Source organism: Hordeum vulgare, chromosome 4H (assembly GCF_904849725.1).
Source record: "Hordeum vulgare subsp. vulgare chromosome 4H, MorexV3_pseudomolecules_assembly, whole genome shotgun sequence".
Classification (NCBI taxonomy): domain Eukaryota; kingdom Viridiplantae; phylum Streptophyta; class Magnoliopsida; order Poales; family Poaceae; genus Hordeum; species Hordeum vulgare.
Window position 1 is genome coordinate 493513387 of NC_058521.1, and position 12812 is coordinate 493526198.

A 12812-nucleotide genomic window follows, 5' to 3' on the forward strand; every position below is an offset into this window, starting at 1 on the left:
GCAGGGCGCAGGAAGTTGTTCATGTGGCGCCTACAACAATTGAAGTGGAAGTTGATGATGATGATCATTGAGCTTCGAATCAAGTTACTACAAACCTCGTAGGTCGACAAGGTCGCGTACTGCTGCAGAGTAGTACGGTAACCCTGTCTTGGAGGTCATGTTGTTGAGCAACAGTGAACCTACGAGTTATGGAGAAAGCGATGGTGGGCCCAGATTCCGACAAATGGCTGGAAGCCATGAAATCCGAGAGAGGATCCATGTGTGAAAACAAAGTGTAGACTTTGGTAGAACTACTTGATGGTCATAGGACTATTGAGTAAAAATGGATCTTTAAAAGAAGACAGACGATGATGGTGATAAGTCACTATTAAGAAAAGCTCGACTTGTCGCAAAGATGTTTTCGATAAGATCAAACAGTTGACTATGATGAGACTTTCTCACTCGTAGCGATGCTAAAAGTCTGTTAGAATTATGTTAGTTGTTGATGCATTATTTATGAAATATTGCACGTAGGATGTCAAAACATTGTTTTCTCGACGGTTTCCTTGAGCAAACATTGTATGTGATGCAACCATAAGGTTTTGTCGATCCTAAAGATACTAGCAAGTATGCTTGCTCTAGTGATCCTTCAATGGAATGGTGCAAGCATCTCGGAGTTGGAATATACACTTTGATGAGATGATCAAAGATTTTGGGTTTGTACAAGGTTTATGAGAAACTTGTATTTCCAAAGAAGTGAGTGGGAGCACTATAGAATTTCTGATAGGTATATGTGGTTGACATATTGTGGATCAGAAGTAATGTAGAATTTCTGTAAAGCATACAAGGTTGTTTGAAAGAAGTTTTCAAAGGAGTACCTGGATTACGCTACTTGAACGTTGAGCATCAAAGATCTATGGAGATAGATCGAAAGCGCTTAATAGAAGTTTCAACAAGATGCATGCCTTGACAAGTTTTTTAAAGAGTTCAAAATAGACCAGCAAAGAAGGAGTTCTTGGTTGCATTGTGAGGTGTGAATTTGAGTAAGACTCAAAACCCGACCACGGCAGAATAAAGAGAATAGACGAAGGTCGCCTTCTATGCCTTAGCCGTAGAATCTAAAGTATGCCATGCTGTGTACCGCACCTGAAGTGTGCCTTGACTCAAAGTATGTTGAGAGGTACAGAGAGTGATCCATGATTGAATCACTAGCAGCGGTCGAAATTTATCCTTAGTAACTAATGGACTAAGGAATTTTTCTCGATTATGGAGGTGGTTAAAGAGTTTGTCGTAAAGGGTTACGTCAATGCAAGCTTTGACACTAATCCGGATAACTATGAGTAGTGAAACGGATTCGTATAGTAGAGCAGATATTTGGAGCATTTCCGAATAGCACGTAGTAGCAGCATCTATAAGATGACATAAAGATTTATAAAGAACGCACGAATCTGAAAGTTTCAGAACCGTTGACTAAAACCTCGCTCACGAGCAAGACGTGATCAGACCCCATAACTATATGGGTGTTGGATTCGTTGGAATCACATGGTGATGTGAACTAGATTATTGACTCTAGTGCAAGTGGGAGACTGTTGGAAATATGCCCTAGAGGCAATAATAAATTAGTTATTATTATATTTCTTAGTTCATGATAATCGTTTATTATCCATGCTATAATTGTATTGATTGGAAACACAATACTTGTGTGGATACATAGACAAAACACTGTCCCTAGTAAGCCTCTAGTTGACTAGCTCGTTGATCAAAGATGGTCAAGGTTTCCTGGCCATAGGCAAGTGTTGTCACTTGATAACAGGATCACATCATTAGGAGAATCATGTGATGGACTAGACCCAAACTAATATACGTAGCATGTTGATCGTGTCATTTTGTTGCTACTGTTTTCTGCATGTCAAGTATTTGTTCCTATGACCATGAGATCATATAACTCACGGACACCGGAGGAATGCTTTGTGTGTATCAAACGTCGCAACGTAACTGGGTGACTATAAAGATGCTCTACAGGTATCTCCAAAGGTGTTCGTTGAGTTAGTATAGATCGAGACTGGAATTTGTCACTCTGTGTGACGGAGAGGTATCTCGGGGCCCACTCGGTAATACAACATCACACACAAGCCTTGCAAGCAATGTAACTTAATGTAAGTTGCGGGATCTTGTATTACGGAACGAGTAAAGAGACTTGCCGGTAAACGAGATTGAAATAGGTATGCGGATACTAACGATCGAATCTCGGGCAAGTAACATACCGAAGGACAAAGGGAATGACATACGGGATTATATGAATCCTTGGCACTGAGGTTCAAACGATAAGATCTTCGTAGAATATGTAGGACCCAATATGGGCATCCAGGTCCCGCTATTGGATATTGACCGAGGAGTCTCTCGGGTCATGTCTACATAGTTCTCGAACCCGCAGGGTCTGCACACTTAAGGTTCGACGTTGTTTTATGCGTATTTGAGTTATATGGTTGGTTACCGAATGTTGTTCGGAGTCCCGGATGAGATCACGGACGTCACGAGGGTTTCCGGAATGGTCCGGAAACGAAGATTGATATATAGGATGACCTCATTTGGTTACCGGAAGGTTTTCGTGCATTACCGGAAAAGTTTCGGGCTCATCGGTAGTGTACCGGGAGTGCCGGGAGGGGTGCCGGGGACCATCGGGAGGGGTGTCACGCCCCAAGGGGTCTCATGGGCTATGGGAAGAGATAAACCAGCCCCTAGTGGGCTGGAATAAGTTCCCACTAAGGCCCATAAGGTTTGAGAAGGAAAAAACACAAGGTGGAAAGAGTTTCCAAGTGGGAAGGTGGAATCCTACTCCAAGTAGGATTGGAGTAGGACTCCTCCACCTCCAATTTCGGCCAAACCTTTAGGTTTTGAGGCTGCCTCCTCCCCTCCCTCCCACCTATATATACGGAGGTTTTAGGGCTGATTTGAGACGACTTTTCCATGGCAGCCCGACCACATACCTCCACGGTTTTTCCTCTAGATCGCGTTTCTGCAGAGCTCGGGCGGAGCCCTGCTGAGACAAGGTCATCACCAACCTCCGGAGCGCCGTCACGCTGCCGGAGAACTCTTCTACCTCTCCGTCTCTCTTGCTGGATCAAGAAGGCCGAGATCATCGTCGAGCTGTACGTGTGCTGAACGCGGAGGTGCCGTCCGTTCGGTACTAGATCGTGGGACTGATCGCGGGATTGTTCGCGGGGCGGATCGAGGGACGTGAGGACGTTCCACTACATCAACCGCGTTCACTAACGCTTCTGCTGTACGATCTACAAGGGTACGTAGATCACTCATCCCCTCTCGTAGATGGACATCACCATGATAGGTCTTCGTGCGCGTAGGAAATTTTTGTTTCCCATGCGACGTTCCCCAACAGGGGAGAGGAAAACAAGAGGCAACTGGCAACAAAAGTAAATGCAAGAGAAGAGTTTGTGAGACCTACTTGGATAGATCTTGATTTCTCCTCCCCGGCAACGGCGCCAGAAATAGGCACGTTGTCAGGAAATTATCTTGACGTGCTCCTCCCAGGCAACGGGGCCAGAAATACTTCTGATGTTAGTTGTGCTTCCCTTGCAACGGCGCCAGAAATTGTCGTGTTGACGGCACCAGGAATCCTTCAGCTGCGACTACGCCTTAAGGGACTTCCTAGGCAAGTATGCAAAGGATTTCCCTCCTGGCCTTGGAGACTTGCGTTGGTGTTCCATCGAAGCAGAAAGGGTGATGTAGCACAGCGGTGGTAAGTATTTCCCTCAGTTTGAGAACCAAGGTGACAATTGATGGAGGAGCATCACAAGATCCTGCACAAACACAAAAGCTTGCTCCCAACGCTATGAAGAGGTTGTCAATCCCTTATAGATCGTTCACCAAGTGAGAACCGAAAGCAACAAAGTAACAAAGAAAAGTAAAAGCGGAGATGTAAACGATGGATGTGAATAGACCCGGGGGCCGTAGTGTTTACTAGTGGCTTCTCTCAGGAAAGTAAGTAGACGGTGGCTGAACAAATTACTGTCGAGAAAATGATTGAACCGCGCAAAGTCGTGACGATATCTATGCAATGATTATTTCTATAGGCATCACGTCCAAAACAAGTAGACCGATACTGTCTGCATCTACTACTATTACTCCACACGTCGACCGCTATCCAGCATGCATCTAGTGTATTAAGTCCATAAGAACAGAGTAACGCCTTAAGCAAGATGACATGATGTAGAGGGATAATCTCAAACCAATGATAAAAACCCCATCTTTTTACCCTTGATGGCAACTACTTGATGTGTGCCTTGCTGCCCCTACTGTCACAGGGAAAGGTCACCACATGGCAGAACCCAAAACCAAGCACTTCTCCCATTGCAAGAATCATAGATCTAGTTGGCCAAACAAAACCCAAGACTCAGAGAGACTTACAAGGATATCAAATCATGGATATAAGAAATCAGCAAAGACTCAAATATATATCATAGATAATCTGATCACAAATCCACAATTCATCGGATCTCGACAAACAAAACGCCAAATAAGATTACATCGGATAGATCTCCATGAAGATCAGGGAGAACTTTGTATTGAAGATCCAAGAGAGAGAAGAAGCCATCTAGCTACTAACTACGGATCCGTAGGTCTGAAGTGAACTACTCACGAGTCATTGGAGGGGCGATGATGATGATGATGAAGCCCTCCAACTCCAAAGTCCCCTCCGGCAGGGTGCCGGGAAGGGTCTCCAGATGAGATCTCGCGGAAACGGAAGCTTGCCGCGACGGAAAAGTATTTTCGAGGCTCTCCTGATTTTTTGCGGAATATTTGGGAATTTATAGGCCCAAGATCTAGGTCAGGGGCGGCCAGGGAGGCCACAAGCCTGCCCACCGCAGCCTCCCCCTGGTGGCGGAGTGGGGGCTTATGGGCTCCGTGGAGCCCCCCTGGCTTGGCCCAAAGGCCCCCTGATCTTCTTCCGTTCGGGAAAAAATCATTTCGGGGTTTTTCTTCCTTTTGGACTCCGTTCCAAAATCAGATCTGAAAAGAGTCAAAAACACGGAAAAAACAGGAACTCGCACTTGGCACCGAATTAATAAGTTAGTCCCAAAAAAGATAAAAAAAGGTACATAAAACAACCAAAGAAGACAAGATAACAGCGTGAAACCATCAAAAATTATAGATACGTTTGAGACGTATCAGGTATCCCCTCTTTCGTCTTCAATCCATCGGTAACATTACTTGGAGCTATATTTTTATTCACCACATGATATGTGTTTTGCTTGGAGCGTCTTGTATCATAGGAGTCTATTCTTTTTGTTGTGTCACAATCATCCTTGCTGCACACCTTTTGAGAGAGACATGCACTCATCGTGAATTTGCTAGAATGCTCATTATGCTTCACTTATATCTTTTGAGCTAGACCATTTTGCTCTATGTGCTTCACTTAGATCTTTTAGAGCACGGCGGTGCGTTATTTGGTAGTTGGCTTGTGCTATGAAAGTAGACCCAAAGGTGATAGGTACCCAAATAGGATACAATAACTTCCATATTCATGTTCATTGAGTAGAAAGAGAAGTTTGATTCCTCTCAATTAGTTTTGAGACGTGGATTCGGTAATATTAAGAGTTATGTTAGTAGGGTGTTGTGAATCTAGAAATACTTGTGTTGAAGTTAGTGATTCCCGTAACACACACGTATGGTGAACCGCTATGTTAGGAAGTCGGAGCATAATTGATCTATTGATTGTAATCCTTTGTGTTGCGGTCGGGATCGCACGATGGTTAACACCTACCAACCCTTCCCCTAGGATTATGCGTTTAGCACTTTGTTTTGATTACTAATAAAAACTTTCGCAATAAGTATGTCAGTTCTTCATGACTAATGTGAGTCCATGGTATAGATGCACTTTCACCTTCCACCATTGCTAGCCTCTCTAGTGCCGCACAATTCTCGCCGGTGCACAAACCCACCATATGCCTTCCTCAAAACAGCCACCATACCTACCTACTATGGCATTTTCATAGCCATTTCGAGATATATTGCCATGCAACTCCCACCGTTCCGTCTCATGACTTGTGCTGTCACTCTCATATTGCCATTGCCTGATCGTAAGATATCTAGCGAGATGTTTCAACGTCATACACCAAGCTAGATCGTTGCACATCCCGGTACACTGCCGTAGGCATTTCCTATAGAGTCATCATCGTTCTGAGCTTTGAGTTGTGAGTAAATAAAAGTGTGATGATCATCATTATTAGAGCATTGTCCCATGTGAGGAAATAAAAAAAAGAGGCCCAAGAGCCCAAATAAAAAAAAGAGAAAAAGAGAGAAGGGACAATGCTACTATCTTTTTCCACACTTGTGCTTCATAATAAGCACCATGTTCTTCATGATTGAGAGCCTCTCGTTTTGTCACCACCATATACTAGTGGTAATCTTCATTATATAACTTGGATTGTATATTCCAATGATGGGCTTCCTCAAAATTGCCCTAGGTCTTCATGAGCAAGCAAGTTGGATGCACACCCACCAGTTCTCCTTTTTGAGCTTTCGCATACTTATAGCTCTAATGCATCCTTTGTATGGCAATCCCTACTCATTCACATTGATATCTATTAATGGGCATCTCCATAGCTCTTTAATACGTCGAGTCAATGTGACCATCTCCTCCTTTTTGTCTCACAACCACCACCACACTCTATTCCACCTATAGTGCTATATCCATGGCTCACGCTCATGTATTGCGTGAGAGTTAAAAAAAGGTTTGAGAAAGTAAGAGTGCGAAAACAATTACTTGGCCAATACCGGGGTTGTGCATGATTTAAATTAGTTGTGTGGGGATGATGGAGCATAGCCAGACTATATGATTTTGTAGGGATAACTTTCTTTGGCCTTGTTATTTCGAAAGTTCATGATTACCTAGCTAGTTTGCTTGAAGTATTATTGTTTTCATGTCAATAGCAAACTATTGTTTTGAATCTTACGGATCTGAACATTCATGCCACAAGAAAGAAGTTACAAAGGACAAATATGTTAGGTAGCATTCCACATCAAAAATTCAGTCTTTATCACTTCCCTACTCGAGGACGAGCAGGAGTTAAGCTTGGGGATGCTTGGAACGTCTCCAACGTATCTATAATTTTTTGATTGTTCCATGCTATCATCTTGTCAACTTTGGATGTTTTATATGCATGAATATTCTATTTTATATCTTTTTTGGGACTAACCTATTAACTTAGTGCCAAGTGCCAGTTTCTGTTTTTTTCCGTGTTTTTGACCCTTTTTCACACGGAGTCCAAATGGAATAAAACTTTACGATGATTTTTTGGACCAAAAGAGACCCCCGAAGCTTTGGAAGAAGGCCAGAAGAGCCACGAGGGAGTCACAAGCCCGGGAGGCACAGCCACCCCCCAGGCCGCACCTTGCTAAATTACACACTTGTTAAATTACAAAAAGATCTTGATCATTTTCTTGTTCTTACTTGTGTGCTTGAATCTGAAAAGGTTGCACTTGACATACTTGGGGTTGACCATGTTAGACTCAAGAAAGAGCTTGACATACTTGACAAGGCTCACAAGGCCTTGAAGAGTGCTCATGCCTCGTTGAAAGATTCTCATGCTCAACTCCAAGTAAAACTTACTAACGAGACAACCATGTGTTCTTTGTTTGTCTTAATTGATAATGCACATGCTACTAACCCATGTTGTGAGCATGTACATCTTGTGGATGAGAATGCCAAACTAAAGGAGCATATTGAGAAAGGCCTTGTGACAAGCATTCAAGGCGAAAATAATCTCAATGAAGTCCTAAGCAATCAAAAGAAGTGGTTGCTAAGCAAGGAGTTGGGTTTGCTCCAAGGCCAAGAAGAACAAGAAGATCAATACCAAGTAGCCTCCCTAGCTTACAAAATCCTTTGTCAAGGTTACGGAGGATACTCACGAGAAGGAGAAGAACAAAGCTAAGGGTGGCAATGCCAAGAAGAAGACCTCGAACCTTCAGGCTAAGGTCGAGGGCCACCCGAGGGCCCCACAAGCCAACATGGTGCGCCGAGGGGGGTGGTCGCGCCCGATTGGGTCGTGGGCCCCCCGTGGCTCTCCCGGCATCGTTCTCTCGCTTATAAATTCTCATATTCCCTAAAAACTCTAGGGGAGATCCCGAAACACTTTTTCCGCCGCTGCAAGTCTTTGTTCTTCCGTGTGCCCATATGAAACCCTATTCCGGTGCCCTGGAGGGGGGTCGATCATGGAGGGCCTCTACATCATCCTTACTCATCCCATGGTGATACTTAAAGGATATTATTTGATATTCATCTAAATATTGGTCATGTCATGGTGATGATGGGTGAGCATTCTTATTTCTCGTTGAAATCCTAGTGATGTTTAGGTCGGGGGCTGATACGTCTCCAACGTATCTATAATTTTTGATGGTTCCATGCTATTATCTTGTCAACTTTGGATGTTCTATATGCATGAATATGCTATTTTATATCTTTTTTGGGACTAACCTATTAACTCAGTGCCAAGTGCCAGTTTCTGTTTTTTTCGTGTTTTTGACCCTTTTTCAGACGGAGTCCAAATGGAATAAAACTTTACGATGATTTTTTTGGGACCAAAAGAGACCCCCGAAGCTTTGGAAAAAGTCCAGAAGAGCCATGAGGGAGTCACAAGCCCGGGAGGTGCGGCCACCCCCCAGGCCGCACCTACCAGGCTTGTGACCTCCTCGTGGGCCCAACCGACATAATTCCACCGCCATAAATTCCTATAAATTCATAAACCCCCAGAAAGAAACCTAGATCGGGAGTTCTGCCGCCGCAAGCCTCTGTAGCCACCAAAAACCAATCTGGAGCCCGTTCCAGCACCCTGCCGGAGGGGGAATCCATCTCCGGTGGCCATCTTCATCATCCCGGCGATCTCCATGATGAGGAGGGAGTAGTTCTCCCTCGGGGCTGAGGATATGTACAAGTAGCTATATGTTTGATCTCTCTCTCTCTCTCGTGTTCTTGAGATGTCTTGATCTCGATGTACCATGGGCTTTGCTACTATAGTTGGATCTTATGATGTTCTTCCCCCTCTCCCTTCTTGTAATGAATTGATTTTCCCTTTTGAAGTTATCTTATCGGATTGAGCCTTTGAGAACACTTGATGTATGTCTTGCACGTGTCTATCTGCGGTGATCAACTTGCGGGTTTGTGACATTGGGAACCTATGCATATGGGTGGTCACACGTTTGATTCATGTGAGTACTCGATGTATGTTTTGGTGATCAACTTGCGGGTTCGTGACATTGGGAACCTATAGGGGTTGGCACACGTTTCGACTCTCCGGTAGAAACTTCGGGGCACTGTTTGAAGTTCTATGTGTTGGTTGAATAGATGATTCTGAGATTGTGTGATGCATATCGTATAATCATGCCCACGGATACTTGAGGTGACAATGGAGTATCTAGGTGACACTAGGGTCTTGGTTCATATGTATCTTAAGGTGCTATTCTAGTACGAACTCTTGAATAGATCGATCAGAAAGAATAACTTTGTGGTGGTTTCGTACCCGACAATAATCTCTTCGTTTGTTCTCCGCTATTAGTGACTTTGGAGTGACTCTTTGTTGCATGTTGAGGGCTAGTTATATGATCCAATTATGTTATCATTGTTGAGAGAACTTCACTAGTGAAAGTATGAACCCTAGGCCTTGTTTCCACGCATTGCAATACCGTTCGTGCTCACTTTTGTTACTAGTTACCTTGCTGTTTTTGTAATTTCAGATTACAAAAACCCATATCTACCATACATATTGCACTTGTATCACCATCTCTTCGCTGAACTAGTGCACCTATACAACTTACCATTGTATTGGGTGTGTTGGGCACACAAGAGACTCTTTGTTATTTGGTTGAAGGGTTGCTTGAGAGAGACCATCTTCATCCTACGCCTCCCGCGGATTGATAAACCTTAGGTCACCCACTTGAGGGAAAATTGCTACTGTCCTACAAACCTCTGCACTTGGAGGCCCAACAACGTCTACAAGAAGAAGTTTGCGTAGTACACATCAGGGGCGCGCGATGGTTAACTCCTACCAACCTCCTCGCTAGGGGCATGCGAGTAGTACTTTGCTTTGAGAGAGCTAATAAAATCTTGCAATAAGTATGTGAGTTATTTATGAATAATGTGAATCCATGGATGTACGCACTCTCACCTCCATATATTTTGCTAGCCTCTTTGGTACCGTCTATTGCCTAGTCTCACCTCGTGGATCGGTGCATAGTTCACCGGCGCATCCAAACCCGCGACATGATATGCTCGGTTGCACATAAGCCACCTTATATCTTCATCGAAATAGCCACCATACCTACCTATCATGGCATTTCCATAGTCGTTCCGAGATATATTGACATGCAACTTCCACCATCACATCATATGACTTGTACACCCATTTACATATTGCTTTGCAGGATCATATAGCTCACATAATATTTGTGGCAAAGCCACCGTTCATCATTATCATACATGTCATGCTAGATTATTGCACATCCTGGTACACTGCGAGAGGCATTCATATAGAGTCGTATTGTTTAGTAGTTTTTTATATCGAGTTGTAAGTAAATAAAAGTGTGATGCTATTCATTATTAAGGCACTGTCTCGGTGAGGAAAGGATGATGGAGACAATGATTCCCCCACAAGTCGGGATGAGACTCTGGACGAAAAATAAAAGAAAAAAGGGGAAATAAAAAAAGAAATAAATGAGAGAAATGAGAAAAGGGACAATGATACTACCACTTTCTCCAGACTTGTGCCTCAAAGTGGCACCATTTTTCATATAGAGAGTCTCATGCTTTGTCACTTCCATATGCTAGTGGGAATTTTTCATTACAGAACTTGGATTGTATATTTTGATGACGTACTTCCTCAGATACCTGAGGTCCTCAAATACTCCCATGGTGATGTGTTAGCAGTCTACCATAGACCTATGTGTCCATAGCTAGTATCTAGGTGACTCTCTCTCTCTATGTTCTTCAATATAAAGTTTATCACATCTTCGCGATGATCTATTCGATGTAATCACTTTGTGTGGTGCATTTGTTGGGATCTGATGAATTGTGGGTTTATGTACAGATTATTCATGAAAAAGATTTGAGTCTTCTCTAAATTATATGATTCTTATCTTCATGATTATTATAGCTTCGTAAATCTCTCCGATCTATTGATTTGGTTTGGTCAACTAGATTAATCTTTCTTCAATAAGAGGGGTGTGTTGTAGTGGGTTCAATCTAGCGGTGCTCTATATTTCAGTGAAAAAAGGGATAAGCCACGTCTTTTTATTGTAGCCATTAATGATAAAACGATGGGGTCAATTCATATTAATTGGATTCTCTTTGATACATCATGTCATTATTCTCCAAGCATTACTCTGCTTTACTTAATCCTCTAAATACATGTTGAATAGCGGTCGATTGGTGGAGTAAGAGTAATAGGTGCACGCATGAGTCGTCCTTTTGCTTATGGGCGTGATGCCTATATACAAATGACCATTATCGTGAATAAATGTTGCATAATGCTACGACAACAAAAGTCCTTCCCCGACAACGCCAGGAATTCTTCTTGCTACTTCTCTTGCTTGCGTCGGTTTTTTCCCTTGAAGAGGAAAGGGTGATGCAGCACATGAGCAGTAAGTATTTCCCTCAGTTTGAGAACCAAGGTATCAATCCAGTAGGAGAATCTCGTAAAGTCCAGAGTACCTGCACAAACACAAAGAGCTTGCACCCAACGCTATAAAGGGTTTGTCAATCCCTTCAAGATTGATTGCAAAGTGAGATCTCAAGGCGGAAAGTGCAACGAAGAAAAAGTGTAAGGCTGAAAGTATGGTGTGGAGTAGAGCCCGGGGCCATAGTGTTCACTAGAGGCTTCTCTCAAAATAGCAAATATTACAGTGGGTGAACAAATTACTGTTGAGCAATTGATAGAACCGCACAAAGTTATGAAGATATCTAAGGCAATGATCATACATATAGGCATCACGTCCGAGACAAGTAGACCGATACTTTCTGCATCTACTACTATACCTCCACACATCGACCGCTATCGAGCATGCATCTAGTGTATTGAGTTCATGGCGAACAGAGTAACGCCTTAAGCAAGATGGCATGATGTAGAGGGATAATCTCAAACCAATGATGAAACCCCCCATCTTTTTACCCTTGATGGCAACAACATGATGCGTGCCTCGCTACCCCTTCTGTCACTGGGTGAGGTCGCCACATGGTACGAACCCAATACCAAGAACTTCTCCCATTGCAAGAATCATAGATCTAGTTGGCCAAACAAAACCCACAACTCGAAGAGAATTACAAGGATATGAAATCATGCATAAGAGAGATCAGAAGAAACTCAAATAAGATTCGTAGATAATCTGATCATAAATTCACAATTCATCGGATCTCGACAAACACACCACAAAAGAAGACTACATCGGATAGATCTCCATGAAGATCATGGAGAACTTTGTATTGAAGATCCAAGAGAGAGAAGAAGTCATCTAGCTACTAGCTATGGACCAGTAGGTCTATGGTGAACTACTCACGCATCATCGGAGAGATCATGGTGTTGATGAAGAAGCCCTCCGTGTCCGAATCCCCCCTCCGGCAGGGCACCAGAACGTGCCCCAGATGGGATCTTGCGGAGACAGAAGCTTGCGGCGACGGAAAAGTACTTTCGATGATCTCCTGATTTTTTCTGGAATTTTAGGGAATATATAGGCGAAATACCTAGGGTAGAGGTGGCCCAGGGAGCCCACAAGCCTGGGAGGCGCGGGCCCGCCTGGCCGCGGCTAGGGGGCTTATGGGGTCCCTG